At 41.2% G+C, this 19,388-nt stretch overlaps 1 protein-coding gene across 1 annotated transcript in view; it reads left to right on the top strand.

Annotated features, from left to right (window-relative positions):
* Positions 1–19,388, top strand: part of LOC132380891 (polymeric immunoglobulin receptor-like) — a 141,135-nt gene that overhangs the window by 58,713 nt on the left and 63,034 nt on the right.

Raw genomic sequence — 19,388 nt, 5'->3', positions numbered from 1 at the left:
TGCAAACTCTAGAGACTGTTGTATGTGCAAATCCCACAGTATCAAGAGTTTCTTGGATACTCACATCTTCCTGTCTGGCGTCAACTATCGTTCCACGATCAAAGTCACTAAGATCACATTCCCCCCCCCCCCCATTCTGATTGCCTGAACACTGAATCTCTTGACTATATTGGTCTGTTCATATGGACTGTATTACTGCCACATGACTGACTAATTAAATATTTGCATTAACAAACAGATGAATAGGTGTACCTAATAAAGTGACAGAGCAGAGTTTGATTTTCAAATGTTCATTCAGTGTCTGAAAATTGAATTCCTCCCCACAGAACCTGTGTCTGTTCCTGTGATTTGATATCTGTCACCAATGTATTGCCCTGGCTCACATCTTCACTGTTTTGCTGTAGTTATTTAATTCACAAAGCTCCTGCCCTGCTTTCAGCCTGTTTGGATCATTGTGGAAGATGAGGGATGATGTGGAAAGTGTGCCATCCAATTAGCAGGAGGTTTTCTTGGTGAGGGACAATAAGGTTGGTCTTGGGGCTTTTGTTCAAGAGGAGATGAGGAGAGAAGATTTTGGGGAGAACCGGTCGCAGCATATGATGCGGTGGGAGACCTGTTTGTTCGAGATGGATTGCGAGGAATGTCCTGAAGGGCCCTGCACGTGAGCGACAGAGAAGTTCAAGATTAGCTCCAGTGTGTGCACATTTGACTGCTTAAACAGAATGGGCCCTTTTCTTTTTGTTATTCTTTCCTAACTCTTCAGTAAAGATTCATGAATATAATTCCTTTAATCGTATGCAGTGTACTGTCTGCTTTTTGTTAATTTGTAACAGGGTAGTAAAGGACACAGCATCCACACAAACCGAGGTTTGGGGGGGATCAAGGATGCCTCAATCTCACGAGTTTGGCTGGGCCAGTGATTGTCTTTCCTAGACTTACACAGCTGAGGAAACCAACTGGTTTAACCAGCAAAATGTCTCTCATCTCAGGGGCTTGTTGTCAGTGTCCTATGAGTCTCTCCAGAAACCTCTTCCCATTCAGCACACTTCGTATGAAATAACCTCATCTGGGCATCCAAACATCTCAGATACCAATGAACTGACCATGCACTATCAATTCTTAGACGTCCAGTCCCATCAATATTACTGCCCCGCCTCAATAGGCTTGGAGAAAAACACGACAGAACGGTTAATGTGACAATCTTCTACAATAGAGAGATCTGCAGATATGAGATCGAAATCAATAGCACGGTGAAGTTCTAATTTCAAGGGAGGATCATTTAAATGTTTTTTTTTTGTTTCTCTGTTCCTGCTGCTCTTATACTTCTAGTGAGAGTAAGGTATTCCTTTTCATTTTTAGAAGCTGCACATTGCAGCCTCCACGGTGTAGAAAGAAAGTACAGCGAACAGTTAAGATTGTCACTCCCTCCAGGAGGATGTGGAGCACCTCAAACATATTTGGACTTGCACATCCAGACAAATTGAGAGCATTCCATTCGTACATCTGGTTTCTTCATTGAAGATGCTGGAATAAGTATTGAGTTGTGAGACAGTGTCATAAAAATGAAAGGAAGTTTCTATAATATGGTAAAAATTAGTGAGAAGTCAGTGAATTGAGAAGCTTTTAAAAGCCAACAGAAGGCTACATGAAAAGTGTAAAGGAGAGAAAAGATGAAATATAAAGGGAAACAAGCCAATATATAAAAGATGTGACCAAGATATTTTCAGACATATAAAGAGTAAAATCAAAGCAACAGTGGATATCAGATCACTGGATAATGACACTGGAGAGATAGTAATAATGAGAGACAAAGAAATGGAGGGCACACCCAATAAATATTTTGCAATGTTTTTCCACTGAGGAAGACACAGGTAGTATGACGCAAGGTGGGCATTGTCAGAAGTGAGTGCATTTGTTATTGTAGAGAAGGGGCTTGGAAGTTAGATAAGTCACCAGGACCAGATAGACTAAACCCCAGGAGATTTCATGATACTTGGAGGCACATGATAAAATATGGTTTCCTTGTGGGGAAATATTGCTTGAAAAATTGGATGGAATTCTTTAAGGAGATTACCAGCAGAATCAACAAAGGTGAGTCAGTGGATATTGTTGACTTGGATTTTTGGAAGGCCTTTTACATCAGCCACACATGAGGCTGCTAAACAAGATAAGAAGCCTTTGTATTACTGGAAAGATTCAAGCGTGGATAGAAGATTTGCTGACTGGCAGGAGGCAAAGACTGTGAATAAAGGGTGCCTTCTGTTTTCCTAAGAGTGGACACACGCTGTTCTATATTGGTCTGTGTTAGGACTGCTTCCTTTCACATTGGCTTTCTGGCCAAGTTTGGGGACAATAAAGTCAAACTGTAAGCCTAAGTTTGCACAGTTTCTTGTCCATTGATCCTGTTTACAGTTGTTGTTCTATAGATTTGCTAAGTATACTCGCAGAAAAAGAATCTCATAGTAGTATGTGGTGACATGTAAGTACTCAATAATAATTTTTTACTTTGACTTTGTCTTTGAATGAGGGGGATCTCAATGAAACTGATGGAATATTGAAAGGTCTAGATAGAGTGGATTTAGGGAAGGTGTTTCCTATAATGGAGGAGTCCAGGACAAAAGGGTAAAGCCTCAGATTACAATAATGATGGAGTACAGCACAGTCCCTTCCAGCCTCTAGAGCCACACTAGCCCAGCAAACCTTGATAAAAGTGATTCACCCAAACCTTATCACAGGAAAATTTACAATGAACTATCAACCTACCTGATACTTCTCTGGATTGTGGAAGGGAACAGTGGCACCTGGGGAGAACCCACACATTCCACATGGAGGAAGTGCAGACTCCTTTCATTATAACAGAGATGAGGTGGAAATTCTTCAGCCAGAGGGTGGCGAATCTATGGAATTCATTTAAATATATGCCATTGAGTATATTTAAAGAGGAGTTTGATAATTTGTTGATTAGTAAGGGCTCGAAAGATTACAGGGTGAAGGCAGGAGACTTTGATAGTGAGGTATAATATATCAGTCATCAGTATGGACTGTATGGGCCGAATGGCCTAATTCTATTCCGATGTCTTACAGTCCCATTGTCTTATGGTCATCATTAACTTTCTAATTTCCTGAGCAGCCCAAGTAAGTTAGTGACGATTGAAACAGAGTTTCTGGATTCTGGTTGCTGATTAAAATTCTTTACAAACAAGTGAAAATCTGCAGATGCTAGAAATCCAAGCAACACACACAAAATTCTGACGGAAATCAGTAGGCCAGACAGCATCTACAGATAAACGTACAGTCATCATTTCAGCCGAAACCCTTCGGCAGGATTAAAATACCATACTGGGATATCAAATATTAGGTGAAGGCAATCTTCCCTAATGTATGAGGAGCATTTGAAGGCTCTGGGCCTGTACTTGCTGGAGTTTAGGAGAATGAGGGAGGAGCTCATGGAAAGATATTGAGCATTGAAAAGCCCAGTGGATATAGAGAGGATGTTTCCTACAGAGCGAGTATCTAGGACTAGAGGGCACAGATACAGAATAGAAGGATGTCCTTTAAAAGAGAGATGTGGGGGAATTTACTTTGCTAAAATCTAGTGAATCTGTGGAAATCATTGCCATAGGCAGCTGTGGAGGCCAAATCATTGGGTATATTTAGAGTAGAGGTTGATTAGTAAGGGCATCAAAGGTTACAAAGAGAAGGCAGGAGAATAGATGAAGAGGGATAATAAATCGGCCATGATTGAATGGTGGAGCAGTCTCAATGGACAGGATGGCCTAATTCTGCTCTCATATCTTGTGGTCTTATGGCCAATGCTCTTTCCAGTTTTCCAGTGACGTAAGATTCCTTATTGGCTTCATATCAAAACCAATCTTATGGGTTCCTTTGCTGTCGTAGGTCACTGAATCCAATCACAATTACACCCTCTCCCTAAAGTCACCATTCATTTTGTATGTATTTGACAATTACCTGCTTTCACATAATGGGGAGTTTTCCTGGATACACACAAAGGCTGCCATTCCAAAGTCAAACTGTTGGGTACCATTTAGACTGTTTCCTTGCTACTGAGAGAGCTTGTACCCCTAATTTCCACCGGACATATACACAGTATCATCACTGCTGTCCTGATCTGGAGTCCTGCTGTGTTCTGGGATAATGGCAGACACGGCAGTTCAGGCAGCTGCGAGGAGTCAGAGACTCAGAGAGGTCGATGAGCTGCTCAGATTCCAAACTGGTCGGTCCTGGTCAAGGTACAGAGTTGCTGAAATCTTTAGTGTGTTTGACTTTCAGATGTTCACTGATTATTTTCCACAGAACCTGTGTCTGTTCCTTTGCTTCGATTTTCATCGCCATTAAATGGCTCAAGTTGTGGGGACTCCGTGTCAGTGTCCCATCAGTCTCTCCATGGATCCCTTCCCATGGTATGAAAAGACCCCATCCGTGGATTCAAGTATCTCTGATACCCATGGATCTCATGGAAAGCTGTCGAGCATTGAAAAGCCCAATGGATGTGGGGAGGGTGTTTCCTATGGTGAAGGCATCTAGGCCCAAAAGTCTCAGACTCAGAATGGACTCAGAATAGAAGGGCATCCCTTTCAAAGAGAGTTGAGGAGGAATACTTTAGCCAGAAGCTTGTGAATCTGTGGAACTTATTGCCACAGGAAATGGAGACCATATCATTGGGTATATTTAAAACAAAGATTGGTAGGTTCTTGATTAGTAAGGGTGTCAAAGGTTACAGAAAGAAGGCAGCAGAATAGTTTAAGAGGGATAATAAATCAGGCATGATTGAATGGTGGAGTAGACTCAATGGGTTGAATGGCCTAATTCTGCTCCTATATCTTATGTTCTTATGATCAATTGTCTTTCTGTGTTCTCCAGTCAAGAATAGATACCTTTTTCCTTCAATTGTTTTTCATATAGCGGTTAGCGTGACGCTATTACAGCTCAGGGCATTATGGAGTTTGGAGTTCAATTCTGATGCAGTCTGCAAGGAGTCTCTATGTTCTCCCCATTCAATGTGTGGGTTTTTCTGGGGTGCTGCAGTTTCCTCCCACAGTCCAAAGACACACCAGGTATATTATTTGGTCATTCTAAATTGTCCCATGATTAGCTTAAGGTTAATCAGGTTTGTCAGAGTTGCTGGGTCAGCGTGGTTCAAAGGGATGGAAGGGTTTACTCAATGATGTATCACTAAATAAATAGTCTGGTGTCCCTTAAATAGACTTTGTAAACCAGTGAAGAGAACTGTGAGTTATCAAATGGGGAAATGGAGTTGATCTCTAGAAAACAAAGCCCCTGCAGTCTCCAACTCATCAGCTGACTTCATTGGCTGAAGATTATGACAACTAATAATACAACTGCTCCCTGTGATATATTCCCTGGCCTCTCTCTCTCTCCAACTGTCCAGACAATGACTTACCCTAGTCCCTGTTTGTTGCAAAGATCTGAAAAAAAGGAGTGCATTATTTTCCAAAGAGAAATTCCCTAAGTGATCAATACCTGAGATATTGGCAGAAAAGTGCTGGGAATGCTCAGCATGTCAGACGGCAGCTGTGGAGAGAGGAACAGCTGATCCTTCAAGGCAGCAACCTTACACCAGAACTGGAAAATGTGAGCGATAACAAGTCTTGAGGTGCAGAGGAAGTACGGAAGGAAGCACTAAAGAGAGGGATTCTGAGGGAGTACAGGACAGAAAAAAGATCAGAAGAGATGATGTGTGAGGCAAAAGGTGGGTAGTTGTAGTTTGAAGGCAGATTTATTGTTCATCAATGTGTTACAGTAAGCTAGGATCTGAGTAAAACGACAATCTTTCTAGATATTCTCACAAGAAATGGATTCAAATATTGATTAAAGTTCCTTCAACTCGTAACAAAATGTTTCTGACTAATGAATGAATAAATATACAAGCAATGATAAAATAGCTGACCTGATGTCGAAGGTCAATTGCTTAGAAACACAGTAGTGAGGAATGAACAACAGCTGTAAATTTACAAGAAAGCAGTGATATCTAGTGGCTAGAAATAAAATGGCAAACCAAATCGGGGGTGGGGGAGGAACCTAACATCTACTAATAATCTCAGGCTATCAAACCCGTTCATTGAGGATAGGACATTCGGATTCTGTATGACCCCAGGGTGAGACAACAGATGAAATTGTTGATCTCAGTGCTGAATTCGAAAGGAGGTTTTATGGCCGTTTGGAAAGTGAGGTGATTTTTATTTTGGGCAGTTTTTTCCTCCCGCCTGAGGGACAATTTGCCACAAAGTTTTGGAGAGATCAGTGAGATGTTCATGGGACAGTGTGAATATTGTCAGGTAATCTGTTCCACCATACTGTGATGGAGAAATATTCTCTAAAAACACGCAGAGACAATGTAGGAAATGTTGCATAGATCAGAGAAAATTTGTAGCAATAGAAAAATTCAAAGCCAAAACCCTCATTACAATGTACAAAGATGATAAATATTAATTTTCAGTAGCACAGAAGGTTGGTATGAAACAATATGATCCTTTCTGAATATTGTGTAGTAACCAGAGCAGAGGTTTGCTCTGTGTGGAGAATCATTATTGTGTTGCAGCCTGGGTTCCTGTGGTTCTGAGATTCAGTATGGGTGCCACGGTAACCTAGCGGTTCGCACTAAGCTATTACAGCTTGGGGCATTCCGGAATTTGTAGTTCAATTCCAGTGCCGTTCTGAAAGGAGTCTCTGAATGTCCTCCCTGTGGGATGCATGGATACACTCCGGGTCCTCCAGTTTCATCCCAGTCCAAAGACATACCAGGTAGGTTAATTGGTCAATGGAAATGTCCCGTGATCAGGTTCGGGTTAATCTGGTTTGACGGGGCTTGCTGGGGTGGTGAATTTTGTGTATGCAAAAGTGAAATTTAAAAGCTGAAATAGCAATGCACTCTAGTACTGATGTGGACAATGTCATCTATACAGATATCAAATTTCAAAGCCAACTCACAAAGCCCATATGGAAAGCTTTCTTTCCTGGTACTGCACAGAAATGGGAATAAGTTTGCTAAAGTAATTATGTGGATCGATTAAGGCAGAAGAGTTATGGTCAGTATCCACTTTATTAGGTACACCTGCTTGTTAACACAAATAACTAATCTGCCGATCATGTGGCAGCAATTTGATGCTTAAAAGCATGTGTGTTGGCTTATTATGCACTGAGAACTGTTCTTCTGCAACCAGTGTTGTAATGCATGGTTATCTGCTTTACTATCACCTTGCTGTCAGTTTGAACCAGTCTCGCTATTGTCCTCTTTTGGACCTCTGTTTATTTTGTGATCCTTCGGTTTCTTCCAGAAGTCAGGAACAAAGAGCAGTCTTAATTCCAATGATCATTTATTTTAAAGTACAAACAAACATACAAGTATGAAGCAAACTAGACAAAGAGCTGAGAAATGATGCTGAGAGATAAAAGAATGGCAAAGAACGTGAACAAGAAGATGGCACATCTGAAACATATATTACTTTTATACTTAATATAAAGCAAGGTGCTTCGATAGAAATAAAATAGTTAATAGGCTTCATCAGTAAACCAATTACCTCATGTAAGTAATGATCTAAAATTTAGCCTATGAAAAATGAGGAAGGTGATAAATTATCTGTTTAACTGCTATACCACTTTTTGCCAATAAGTGGGGATAAATCATCAAGTACTGTGAAAAGTACAAACCTTATAAAAAGTATTACTTTAAAAAGGCAGTGTTTTCCAATACCTCTGACCTCTCTCATTAACAAGGCATTTACACGCACAGAGCTGCCACTCACTGGATGTTTTGTTTGTTAATTGCTTATGTCACAATTTTTCTCAATTCCAGTCTTTTGTCTGAACACCAGAACCTCTTGACCAGATCTGTATGCTTTTTTACATTGAGTTGCTGCCACATGATTGGCTGATTAGGTATTTGAATTAACGAGCAGGTGTACAGGTGTACCTAATAAAGTGGCCCCTGGGTGTAAGTCTTCTGCCTTAATCAATCCACATGATTACTTTGTCAAGCTTATTCTGAGCTGCTTCTTCCACACCCCCAGCTTTCCAGTTCCCCTTCATCAGCAAGTATAACCAATTGACAATGAGGGTCTGAGTCCAGATCATCTGTGTTACTGCCCGTTACACCACTGGCATTTAGGGCTGCCAAGAAGGTCCTCCATTTCTGCTGGTGTTCAGGGCTTCCTTCATCATGTTATTAGTGTCTCTCAGTTTTCACTACTGTTAGTCATGCAAGTCGTGGATTGAAGCTCAAGAATAGCATCACACTCAGATGTAAAATGATTCCTCATTGCTGTTACCACAACAGTTTTGTTTTAACTATCAGGGTTGTTAGCCTTGGGCTGAACTCTTGAACCTGGAGGACCAGTGGACCACTCTTAGTCTGGCCTTTACTCTTTGAACTGTTTGGCAAATGCCACCCTACCAAGAGCCAAATCATAATGCCTTGAATCTAACCAACTTAACCCTTTGGGTCATTGAGGCACACAAACCTCCAAACCACGACAAGGTTGTGCTCATTTAGCAGACTAGGTTATAACTCTGAATGTCAAAATGCTCTTACTTGTTATTCTGACTTCTACAATATCCACTCCGACACCCCACTCCCACCACCCCCTCCTCAATCATAATATCTTTCAGGTATTTAAATATTAACAGAGTGATTATCATGTTCCAAATATATAGAGCTTTACTTGGACTACATCTGGACTATTTTGTGCGCCTTTGTTTTTTTCCACCTAAAGAAGGACACGTTTACGATGGACTGAGTTACAGTTCTCCCAGAAAGATTCTTGGGAATTTTTCTTATATATAAAGAAAGATTGCTGTGTGAGGCTGACTGAAAATCTACTCTCTCAACTTCAGAGGCAATTTAAGTGAAACAAAAAAATAAAGATATAGAATATAGATCATATCAGGGTATAACACATGGAAAAGACCTTGGCTCACCCTTTCTGTGATGACCATTATTTCAATCTAACTAATCCTATGTGCCTGCAGATGTTCTTACCTATCCATGTGTCTATTTAAATACCTTTCCAATGTTGCTATTGTACGTATCTTATTCCACCACTTCCCTTGGTAGACCCTTCCAGACACCATTTATTCCCCTGTATAAAAAAAGTGCCTGTCACATCTCTTTCAATGTTTTCTCCTGGTCACCTTAAATGCATGTCTTTTAGAGCTCTGACGCTCTAACTTTCTCCAAGCTCTCCATGTAGCATGCAACTCATTGATATCTATTGCAAGCAACAGAGGTCCAAGCACTGAACCTTGCAGAGCTCCACTGGTCACAGGGCTCCTGTCAGATAATCACCCCTCCACTACTGACCTCAGTTGCTTATCAACATGCCAACTTAGTTTCTAACTGACAAACTCACTATGATCTGGTGTGACTCACTTTTGCAGACCAGCATCATATAAGGGACCATGTCAAATGCTTTACAAAAGTCCATGTCTACAACATCCACTCCACTCCCCTCATTAATTATTTTCTTCACTGCCGTGTATAATTCTGGAGTAGTGAAATTATATACATAATTGATATTAATTAAAAATGAGAACAAAACTTCCTGAACTTCAATGTAACCCACTGATAGTCTAATGGTTTTGAACCAATTATTGAGTGTGGGTGGTTCTGATACTAAAGCAACACACTCAAAATCCTGGAGGAACTCAGCAGTTCAGGCAGCATCCAAGAAAATTAATGAACAGTCAACGTTTGGGACTGAGACCATTCATCAGGGGTGGAAAGTAAAGGTGAAGACGTCAGAATAAAAACTGGAAGGGGGAACAGAAAGAGGATAACTAGAAGCTGACAGGCAAAACCAAGTGATTTGAAAAGATAAAAAAAACAGGAGCAGAAGGAATCTGATAGGAGAGAATCAGAATCAGGTTTGTTATCACCAGCATGTGATGTAAAATTTGTTAACTTAGCGGCAGCAGTTCAATGCAATACATAATCTAGCAAAGAGAGAAAATAATAATAATAAATAAACAAGTAAATCAACTATTCACGTATATTGAATAGATTTTTAAGATGCAAAAACTGAATACTATATATTTTTTAAAAAGTGAGGTAGTGTCCGACGATTCGACTATAAGTATTTTTCACTTATTGATTTCTGTAAGTTATGCATGTTTGGAATGGCTATATCTAATGAAGTAAGTTTTTCTTGCTAATTTATCCTGTATTATTATATTGAGATAGTTATTGATTGTACAATCTGTAGTAACAAATCAGTCTCTGAATGGACATCCCTTTATTCTGAGGCTGTAACCTCTGACAATCCTTGACAATCATTGCAGGAAGCACCCTCTCCTTATCCACTTTCAGTACTGGATAAGTTCAAATAGATTCCACCTCATTCTTCTAATCTCTAGCAAGTAAAGTCCCAGAAACATCAAACAGTTCCTCATACCTTAACCTTTTCATTATCAGAATCATTCTAGTCAACTTTCTCTTGACCCTGTCCAATACCAGCACAAACTTTCTTCGAAAAGGGGCACACCACCATTCACAATTCTAATGCTGTCTGTAAACATACTTTTTAAAGCCTCAGTAAGTCAATCTGCTTCTGGGAGAAGAGGAACAAGATGAACAGAAGTGCCAAACTCAGAAGTTCCCTCAGATGCATCATTACAGTACAAGGAAATTAAAAAATAACCATCATGATCAGTAAGAGTTACTCAGTATTATTCTAAATTAAATAAGTCTTTGCCACACCACCCCTACACAAGTGAGAAAGTCAATAACACAAAGGAATACATTTAAGATTGTTATCAAGTGAGAGTGATTAGAAAGGTCATTGATGCAAAATGATTAAAAGGACGTACACTGACTGATTTGAACAAGGTCAGGGAATAAGGTTTGTCAGCTTTTGTTTATGTGAGTTTTTACATAAATTCTTTTGTATTTCTTTATTTTCTCTGTGGATGTCAGCAAGAAAGTGAATTTCAAGGTTGTAAATGGCAAGATTTCCCTTTGAAATCTGGAGGTAATTTGCCATTGCGAGGCAGGTTTGAGCCCATCAGCCTGATTGGGGGCACCGTAGTGCAGCAGAGAACTCCCCCCAAAGCTGCAGAGATGCTGCACCAATGGGCCATTCGGTATCATAGTTTTTGAACAGACTCTCATGCTGACGGCAATAAAGTTAATTAAATCACAAACAAGAGAGAATCTGCAGATGCTGGAAATCTAAGTAGCACACACACAATGCTGGAAGAGTTCTGGCCCGAAACATTGACTGTGTTTTCCATAGATGCTGCCTGGCCTGTTGAGTTCCTTCAGCATTTTGTGTGTATTGTTTGTTAGCAAGCAAGTGAACACCTGGGAATGCTTTTGATTGCTGAAAAACACAGAAACTTAAATATTAGCTCTTTTCAATCAAATAAAAACCTTTAATATAAACTATTTCATGCTGTTTCTTGAAATAAATGATTTGCTGATTAATCTCAGCAGGTCAGTCATCACCTGCAGAATGAGAAATGGTAAAATTCAGCACTGCAGACTGTTTATCAGAATTTTGTTCCCTGGATCTGGAGTACCTTGTGCTACTGTGCAGACCTTTTTGGCTTTCCAGGGAGTTTGCGGTTGTTTTATTATTACAAATGTGCATATTCTGCCACAGCCTGATACTGACCTGGCTCTCAAGGAACTGTACAAGACCAACAGCACCCTGAAGACTGTTCACCCAGAAGCTGCCTTCATCCCTGCCGGGTTTTTTTATAGAACGTCACTGTCTAAATTCTCTTGGAAGCTTTGTCAACACATCCAGATGTGTACACAGGGAGATAGAATACTTGGTTCGACCAATTAGTCTCTATACTACAGAACTGCTTTCAGAACATCAACTGGAATCTCTTTCGTGATGAGGATGTCCCCGAGTTCACAGGAGGGGACACCAGCTTCTTCTGGAAGCACACAAAGGACATTGTCCCCAAAAAATTGGTCAGAGTCTACTCAAACCACAATCCTGGATCAACAGTTCTGTGTGTGCTGGACTTACCGTGCAAGATGGAGCTTACCCCACCGGTAATCAACAGGAACCCAAGAAATGCAGCTACGAACTACGCAAAGTCTTCAAGGCAGTGAAACAATAATACAGGGACAAGATCCAGACACAACTCTCCACCAGCAACACAAGCAGATTATGGCAAGGTCTGTACACCATCGCAGACTTGAAAGCTAAGTGTATTGATGCTGCCAACATCGCCACCTCTCTCCCAAATGAGCTAAATCTTTCTTACGTTCAATTCAATGTCGCCAACACTGAGGCCCCGAGAAGAGCGGACAAAGAGACTTACACTTTTGTCATCTCTGAGGCTGACGTATGCAGGTGTTTCCAATGAGTGGACAGTGGCAAGGCTACGGGACCGGATGGCATCCCCTGGCAGCTACTCGGGATGTGTGCGTCACAACTGGCAGGTGTTTTTACAGACATTTTTAATCTCTCACTCTTCCAATGCAGAGTGCCCTCCTGCTTCAAAACATCCACTATTGCTCCTGTACCTAAACATATCAAGGTTAACATGTCTGAATGAGTGGCATCCTGTTGCACTCACCTCAATAATAAGCAAATAGTTTGAAAGACTACATAGTCTAAGGTTGTTGAAACCAGTCACTGAGTGTGGGTCATTCTGATTCTAAAGCAACACACACAAAATGCTAGAGGAACTCAGCAGGTCAGGCAGCATCCATGGAAATGAATGAATAGTCCATATTTGGGACTGAGACCATTCATCTGAAGTGGAAAGGTAAGGCGAAGACGTCAGAATAAAAGGTGGAGGGGGAAACGGAAAGAGGATAGCTAGAAGGTGACAGGTGAAACCAGGTGGTTTGGAGAGATAAAGGACAGGAGAAGAAGGAATCTGATAGGAGAGAATCAGAATCAGGTTTATTATCACCAGCATGTGATGAAAATTTGTTAACTTAGCAGCAGCAGTTCAATGCAATATGTAATCTAGCAGAGAGAAAAATTAATAAATAAAAATAATAATAAATAAACAATAAATCAATTAATATATTGAATAGATTGTTAAAATGTGCAAAAGCAGAGTGAGGTAGTGTCCAAAGATTCGACGAAAGGAGAAAGAGGAGGAGCTGTGGGAGGTAATCAGCAGATGAGAAGAGGCAAGAGGCCAGAGTGGGGAATAGAGCGAGAGGGGAGGGGGAGGGATTTTTATTAAATGGAAGGACAAACCGATATTCATGCCAGCAGTTTTGAGGCTAACCGGAAAGATTATAATGTGTTGCTCCTCCACCTTGAGGGTGGCCTCATTTGATTCTGTAACACCCCAGGGTGAGGCAATAGATCAATGGTGATATTAACTTGTACTTAATGAAGCCTTCAGGATAAGATCAGGGGAACCACTAAGTGGCCGTCTTCTGTACTATCAGAGAGTTAAAATCGAATACGTGCCTTTGTATGGCCAGGGCTCATCGCTCAACTCTGAGGTAAAAGATATAGATTTTGGGTGCCTGGTATTTATGCTCAGAAGCTCTTGGACCAGCCACTAGTCCATCAAAATTCAGATGTGCTGTTCATTTGGGGTGTTCTCCCATTGTAAATATGCAATTCTGCAAAAGTTGCCTGTCTATTTTTAGAAGTAAAATTTAAGGGTTAGATAACAATACTATTAAAATTCAGTGAATCACTGATTGTTGTCTTTTGGTTTACAAAGTATAAAACGCCACTGTACTGTTGTGTGTGGAGTGAGCAGAAATAGATTCTCTAGATCTGCTATGTTGAATAAAGTTCTTTTGTAACCATGTGGCTCAGTTCAACATGCACAACTATCTTGTAGAGTTGCAGAGTAGTACAGCATGGATTGTCCGTGCTGATCACAGTGCCCACCCCAGATGGTCCTAGTTCAGGAAGGGGAAATCGTGTGAACACCACAAGTCCACAGAGAGGGATCAGCAGTGGAAAGGGTGAGCAGTTTCAAATTCCACAGTGCTATCATTTCTGAAGATCTATCCTGGGCCCAACGTATTGATGCAGTTACAAAGGAGGCACAACAGCGGCTATAATTTATTAGAATTTGAGGAGACTTGGTCTGTCGTCAATGACACTCAGATTTCTGCAAATGTACAGTGGAGACCATTCTAGCAGTTGCACCACTGTCTGGTATGGAAGGGCCACTGCCTGGGTATGAAATAAAACTGCAGCAAGTTGTAAACTCAGCCAGCTCCATCTTGGCCACTGATTCTTCCCAGCATTGAGGGCACCTTCAAAAGACAATGCCTCAGAAAGGCAGCATCCTCCACTGAAGTCCCCCATTAACCAGGACATGAACTTTGCTCATTGCTGCCATCAAAGAGGAGGTACGAAAGCTGAAAACAAACACTCAATATTTCAGAGACAGTTTCAACCCCTCCACCAGCAGATTTCTGATTGGACAGTGAACCCATGATCACTACCTCACTATTTTTCCCTCTCTTTTTATATTCTCTACTTAATTTATTTACACACATATATTCATTTACATTTTTATTAATGTTTTTATTGTTATCAATGTACCTCTGATGCAAAACAAATTTCACGACACAGGGCAGTGATATTAAACCTGATTCTGATTCTGATTTCCTACATTCATCCCACATCTCTCTGAGCCCTGCCCCTTCGTGTACTTACCCTGGTGCTTCTTAAATGGTATATTTCTACCTGCCTCAAACACTTCCTCTAGAAGACTCCACAACTCAATCGTCTGCTGCCTTGCAGCTATACTCACTCATGGATAAGGCTTGGGGAGTATCCAGTGCTGGTGACGCTATTCCTGTCCTACGTTGATTGGCAACTCCTGTGACTGTATTTGCCTCTGTTGTTCCTTTGGAATCATCAGTTGTGTGGAAAGTGGGAGCCTGCTACGTGAGCAACAGCTTGCTCTCCATATTGTACCAGCTTGTTAATCATGTCGACAGTGGGACGCAGCATCCATGGTCAGCATCGACCAACAAAGAGCCTCTAATTATGTTTTAAAAAACTTCTCAGATCCAGCTGATAAAACATGATGTACAAGCACACTCACTTCTCAATTTTACTCTTGTGACTTTCTGGAGATGTACATAAATATTGCTGTGTAGACCTAATTGTTTAATACTATTGTGTTGTAACTTTGGGAGATTCCAGTTGCAGATATTACTGTTAGGGCAATTAATATCCCATTCCTGCTCCTTAGCCTTTTAGTTTCCACTATTAATTCAGTACATTTCCATTTTTTCACTGATAGTTCAAATAGATTCCACCTCATTCTTCTAATCTCCAGCAATTAAAGGCCCAGAAACATCAAACAGTTCCTCATACCTTAAACTTTTCATTACCAGAATCATTCTAGTCAACTTTCTCTTGACCCTGTCCAATACCAGCACATATTTTTTTGGAAAAGGGGAACACCACTGTTCACAATACTAATGCTGTCTGTAAACATACTTCTTAAAGCCTCAGTAAGTCAATCTGCTTCAGGGAGAAGAGGAACAAGATGAACAGAAGTGCCAAACTCAGAAGTTCCCTCAGATGAATCATTACAGTACAAGGAAATTAAAAAATAACCATCATGATCAGTATTATTCTAAATTAAATAAGTTTTTGCCACACCACCCCTACACAATTGAGAAAGTCAATAACACAAGGGAATACATTTAAGATTGTTATCAAGTGAGAGTGATTAGAAAGGTCATTGATGCAAAATGATTAAAAGGACGTACACTGACTAATTTGAACAAGGTCAGGGAATAAGGATTGTCAGCCTTTGTTTATGTGAGTTTTTACATAAATTCTTTTGTATTTCTTTATTTTCTCTGTGGATGTCAGCAAGAAAGTGAATTTCAAGGTTGTAAATGGCAAGATTTCCCTTTGAAATCTGGAGGTAATTTGCCATTGCGAGGCAGGTTTGAGCCCATCAGCCTGATTGGGGGCACCGTAGTGCAGCAGAGAACTCCCCCCAAAGCTGCAGAGATGCTGCACCGATGGGCCATTCGATATCATAGTTTTTGAACAGACTCTCAGTACCCATGCTGAACGGCAAGAGAGTTAATTAAATCACAAACAAGAGAGAATCTGCAGATGCTGGAAATCTAAGTAGCACACACACAATGCTGGAAGAGTTCTGGCCCAAAATGTTGACTGTGTTTTCCATAGATGCTGCCTGGCCTGTTGAGTTTCTTCAGCATTTTGTGTGTATTGTTTGTTAGCAAGCAAGTGAACACCAGGGAATGCTTTTGATTGCTGAAGCACACAGAAACTTAAATATTAGCTCTTTTCAATCAATAAAAACCTTTAATATAAAGTATTTCATGCTGTAGTGATGCTGCCAACATCGCTGCCGCTCTCCCAGATGAGCTAAATCTTTCTTACGCTCAGTTCAATGTCACCGACGCTGAGCCCCCGAGGAGAGCTGCTAAAGAGACTTACACTTCAGTCATCTCTGAGGCTGCGAGACCAGACCACATCCCGGGGGTCTACTGGGGATGTGTGTAGCACAACTGGCAGGTGTGTTTACAGACATTTTTAATCTCTCCCTCTCCCAGTGTAGAGTGCCCTCCTGCTTCAAGACATCCTCCATTGTTCCGGTACCTAAAAAGATCAAGGTAACATGTCTGAGCGACTGGCATCCTGTCGCACTCACCTCAATAATAAGCAAATGCTTTGAAAGACTACATCTGCAGCATAGCATTACCCACACTGTACCATCTACAATTCACCAATCAGCGCAACTGATCAACAGATGACACAATAGCCACAGCTCTACACACCGTCCTTACACATCTGGAGAAGAAGGATGCTTACGTGAGAATGCTGTTCTTGGACTACAGTTCAATTTTCAATACCATAATGCCCTGCAGGGTTGACAAGAAGCTCAGAGACCTCGGCCTTCACCCTGCCTTGTGCAGCTGGATCCTGGACTTCCTGTCAGGTCCCCAGCTGGTGGTAAGAATGAGCTCCCTCACTTCTGCCCCTAAGGACTGTGTCCTAAGCCCCCTCCTTTACTCTCTGTATACCCCAGCTGTGTTACCACCCACAGCTCCAATCTGCTAATTAAATTTGCTCACTACATTGCTTTGCCTTATCTCAATAATGAGGCAGCCTACAGAGAGGAAGTTACCACCCTGACACAGTGGGGTCAAGAGAAGCACCTCTTCCTCAATGTCGCAAAAACAAAGGTTGTGGACTACAGGAGGAATGGAGACAGTCTAACCCCTATTGACATCAACGGATCTGGGTTTGAGAAGGAGAACAGCTTTAAGTTCGTCAGCATACACATCACCAAGGATCTCACATGGTCTGTGCATACCAGCTCTGTGGAGAAGAAAGCACAACAGCATCTTTTTCACCTCAGATGTTAGCAGAAGTTTGGCATGAGTCCTCAAATCCTAAGAACTTTCTATAGGGGCACAATTGAGAGCATCCTGACTGGCTGCATCACTGCCTGGTGTGGGAACTGTACCTCCCTCAATCGCAGGACTCTGCAGAGAGTGGTGCGGACAGCCCAGCACATCTGTAGATGTGAACTTCCCACTATTCAGGACTTTTACAGAGACAGGTGTGTAAAAAGTGCCTGAAGCATCATTGTGGACCCGAGTCACCTCAACCACAAACAGCTCCAGCTGCTACCATCCGGAAAACGGTACAGCAGCATAAAAGCCAGGATCAACAGTCTCTGAGACAGCTTCTTCAAACAGTCCATCAGACTGATTAATTCACACTGATACAATTGTATTTCTATGCTATATTGACTGCTTTGTTGTACAGATGTTGTACTACTGCTATTTATTACAAAGTGCACATTTAGATGGATACGTAACATAAAGATTTTTACTCCACATGTATCTGAAGGATGTAAGATATAAATAAAGTCAGTTCAATTCCTTCCACTACCTGAAGTACTCCCTGATTGATCAGTGTAATTTCCACCCATCTACAGGTATCGGAGAGATGATCTTCTAAATTTGTGTATATTTACAAAATACAATTAAGTTGGTCAATTAAACTATTGACAATCTTTTCTTTGCACTTTTGTCAGTTAAATAAAGGTTCACGTGAATTAACATATCACAAATTTTTGTTTTTATTGCATTTTGGAAAATATCCCAACTTTTCTGGAAATGGGGTTTGTACATTGATTTAAAAAAGCCAATATGCAAAAGTTTTTTTTTAAGAACCTATCTACAAGTGATACTACGTTCAATGAATTGTGGACCTGTATTCCCAGATCCCTTCGTGCTTCCACAGTCCTCAGTGCCCTACCGTTCACTGTGTACCTACCCTGGTTGGTCGGACTGAAGTGCAAATTCACACATGTGTTTGCATTAAGTTCCATCTGCCATTTTTCAACCCACTTTTCCAGCTGATGTAAATCTCTCGGTAAGCCATGATAGCCTTCCACACCATCAACTACACCCCCAAGTCCTTGGTTTACTCTACAAATTTGCTGATCCAGTTAACCACATTTTCATCCAGATCATTGATATAGATGACAAACAACACTAGTCACAGGCTTCTAGTTAGAGAGGAATCACTTTAATACCATTCTCTGGTTTCTCCCACAAAGCCGATGACTTATCTACTTTACTACCTCATTCTGAATGCCAAGATCACTGGCTAAGATCTGCCACAGTGAATCCCAATCATGTACAGAATGGACAAAAGACTTTACAACCTCAACCAGTTCAAGGCCAGGAACATGGTCAGCACCATCATTATCATGGAGCTTCAGTATGCGAATGACAACACCTTTGGAGCACACTCTGACAAAGAGTTCCAATGTATCCTGAATGGCTTTGCAGTGGCATGTGTCTTGCTTTTATCACGGTCCAGTCCGTGGACTCTACGTTCCGGTTATTCCTTTCTCCCCGTGTCCAATTTGGCACCTTGATTGAGTCACCTGATCCTCATTTCGAGCTTGCAACATCTATTGCATCTATTCCTTTGCTGAACCTTCATCAGAAACTTGCATCAAGAAGGTCATTACCAGAAGGCCAGTCATTAGAAACTCTTGATCTTCGCCAGTGTGGCTATGGACGTTCTGGGCCGCCACAAATAGATGGAGTCCCGGCTCTATGTCCAAATTGGAGTCCTGGCTCTGTGTCCAAGTGGGAGACCCAGTGTGAGGGAGTTAATTTTCCTGCAGACATCAGGCTCTTGAACCTGGGTGGATAGCCTCAGGCACCCCAACACTGAAATGATCACTGAACATAATCTATGGACTCACCTTCAAGGACTCTACAACTCATATTCTCAGTATAATATCTGGCCAATTAGCCTAACCTCAGTGGTTGGGAAAGTTTTGGAATCCATTATCGAGGATGAGGCTTTAATGTATTTGGGAACTAATGATAACATAAGTCAAAGTCAGCATGGTTTCTGTGAAGGGAAATCTTGCCT

The sequence above is a fragment of the Hypanus sabinus genome, chromosome 25 (assembly GCF_030144855.1).
Source record: "Hypanus sabinus isolate sHypSab1 chromosome 25, sHypSab1.hap1, whole genome shotgun sequence".
Taxonomy (NCBI): Eukaryota; Metazoa; Chordata; class Chondrichthyes; order Myliobatiformes; family Dasyatidae; genus Hypanus; species Hypanus sabinus.
This window is presented reverse-complemented; position numbering and strand designations above follow the sequence as displayed.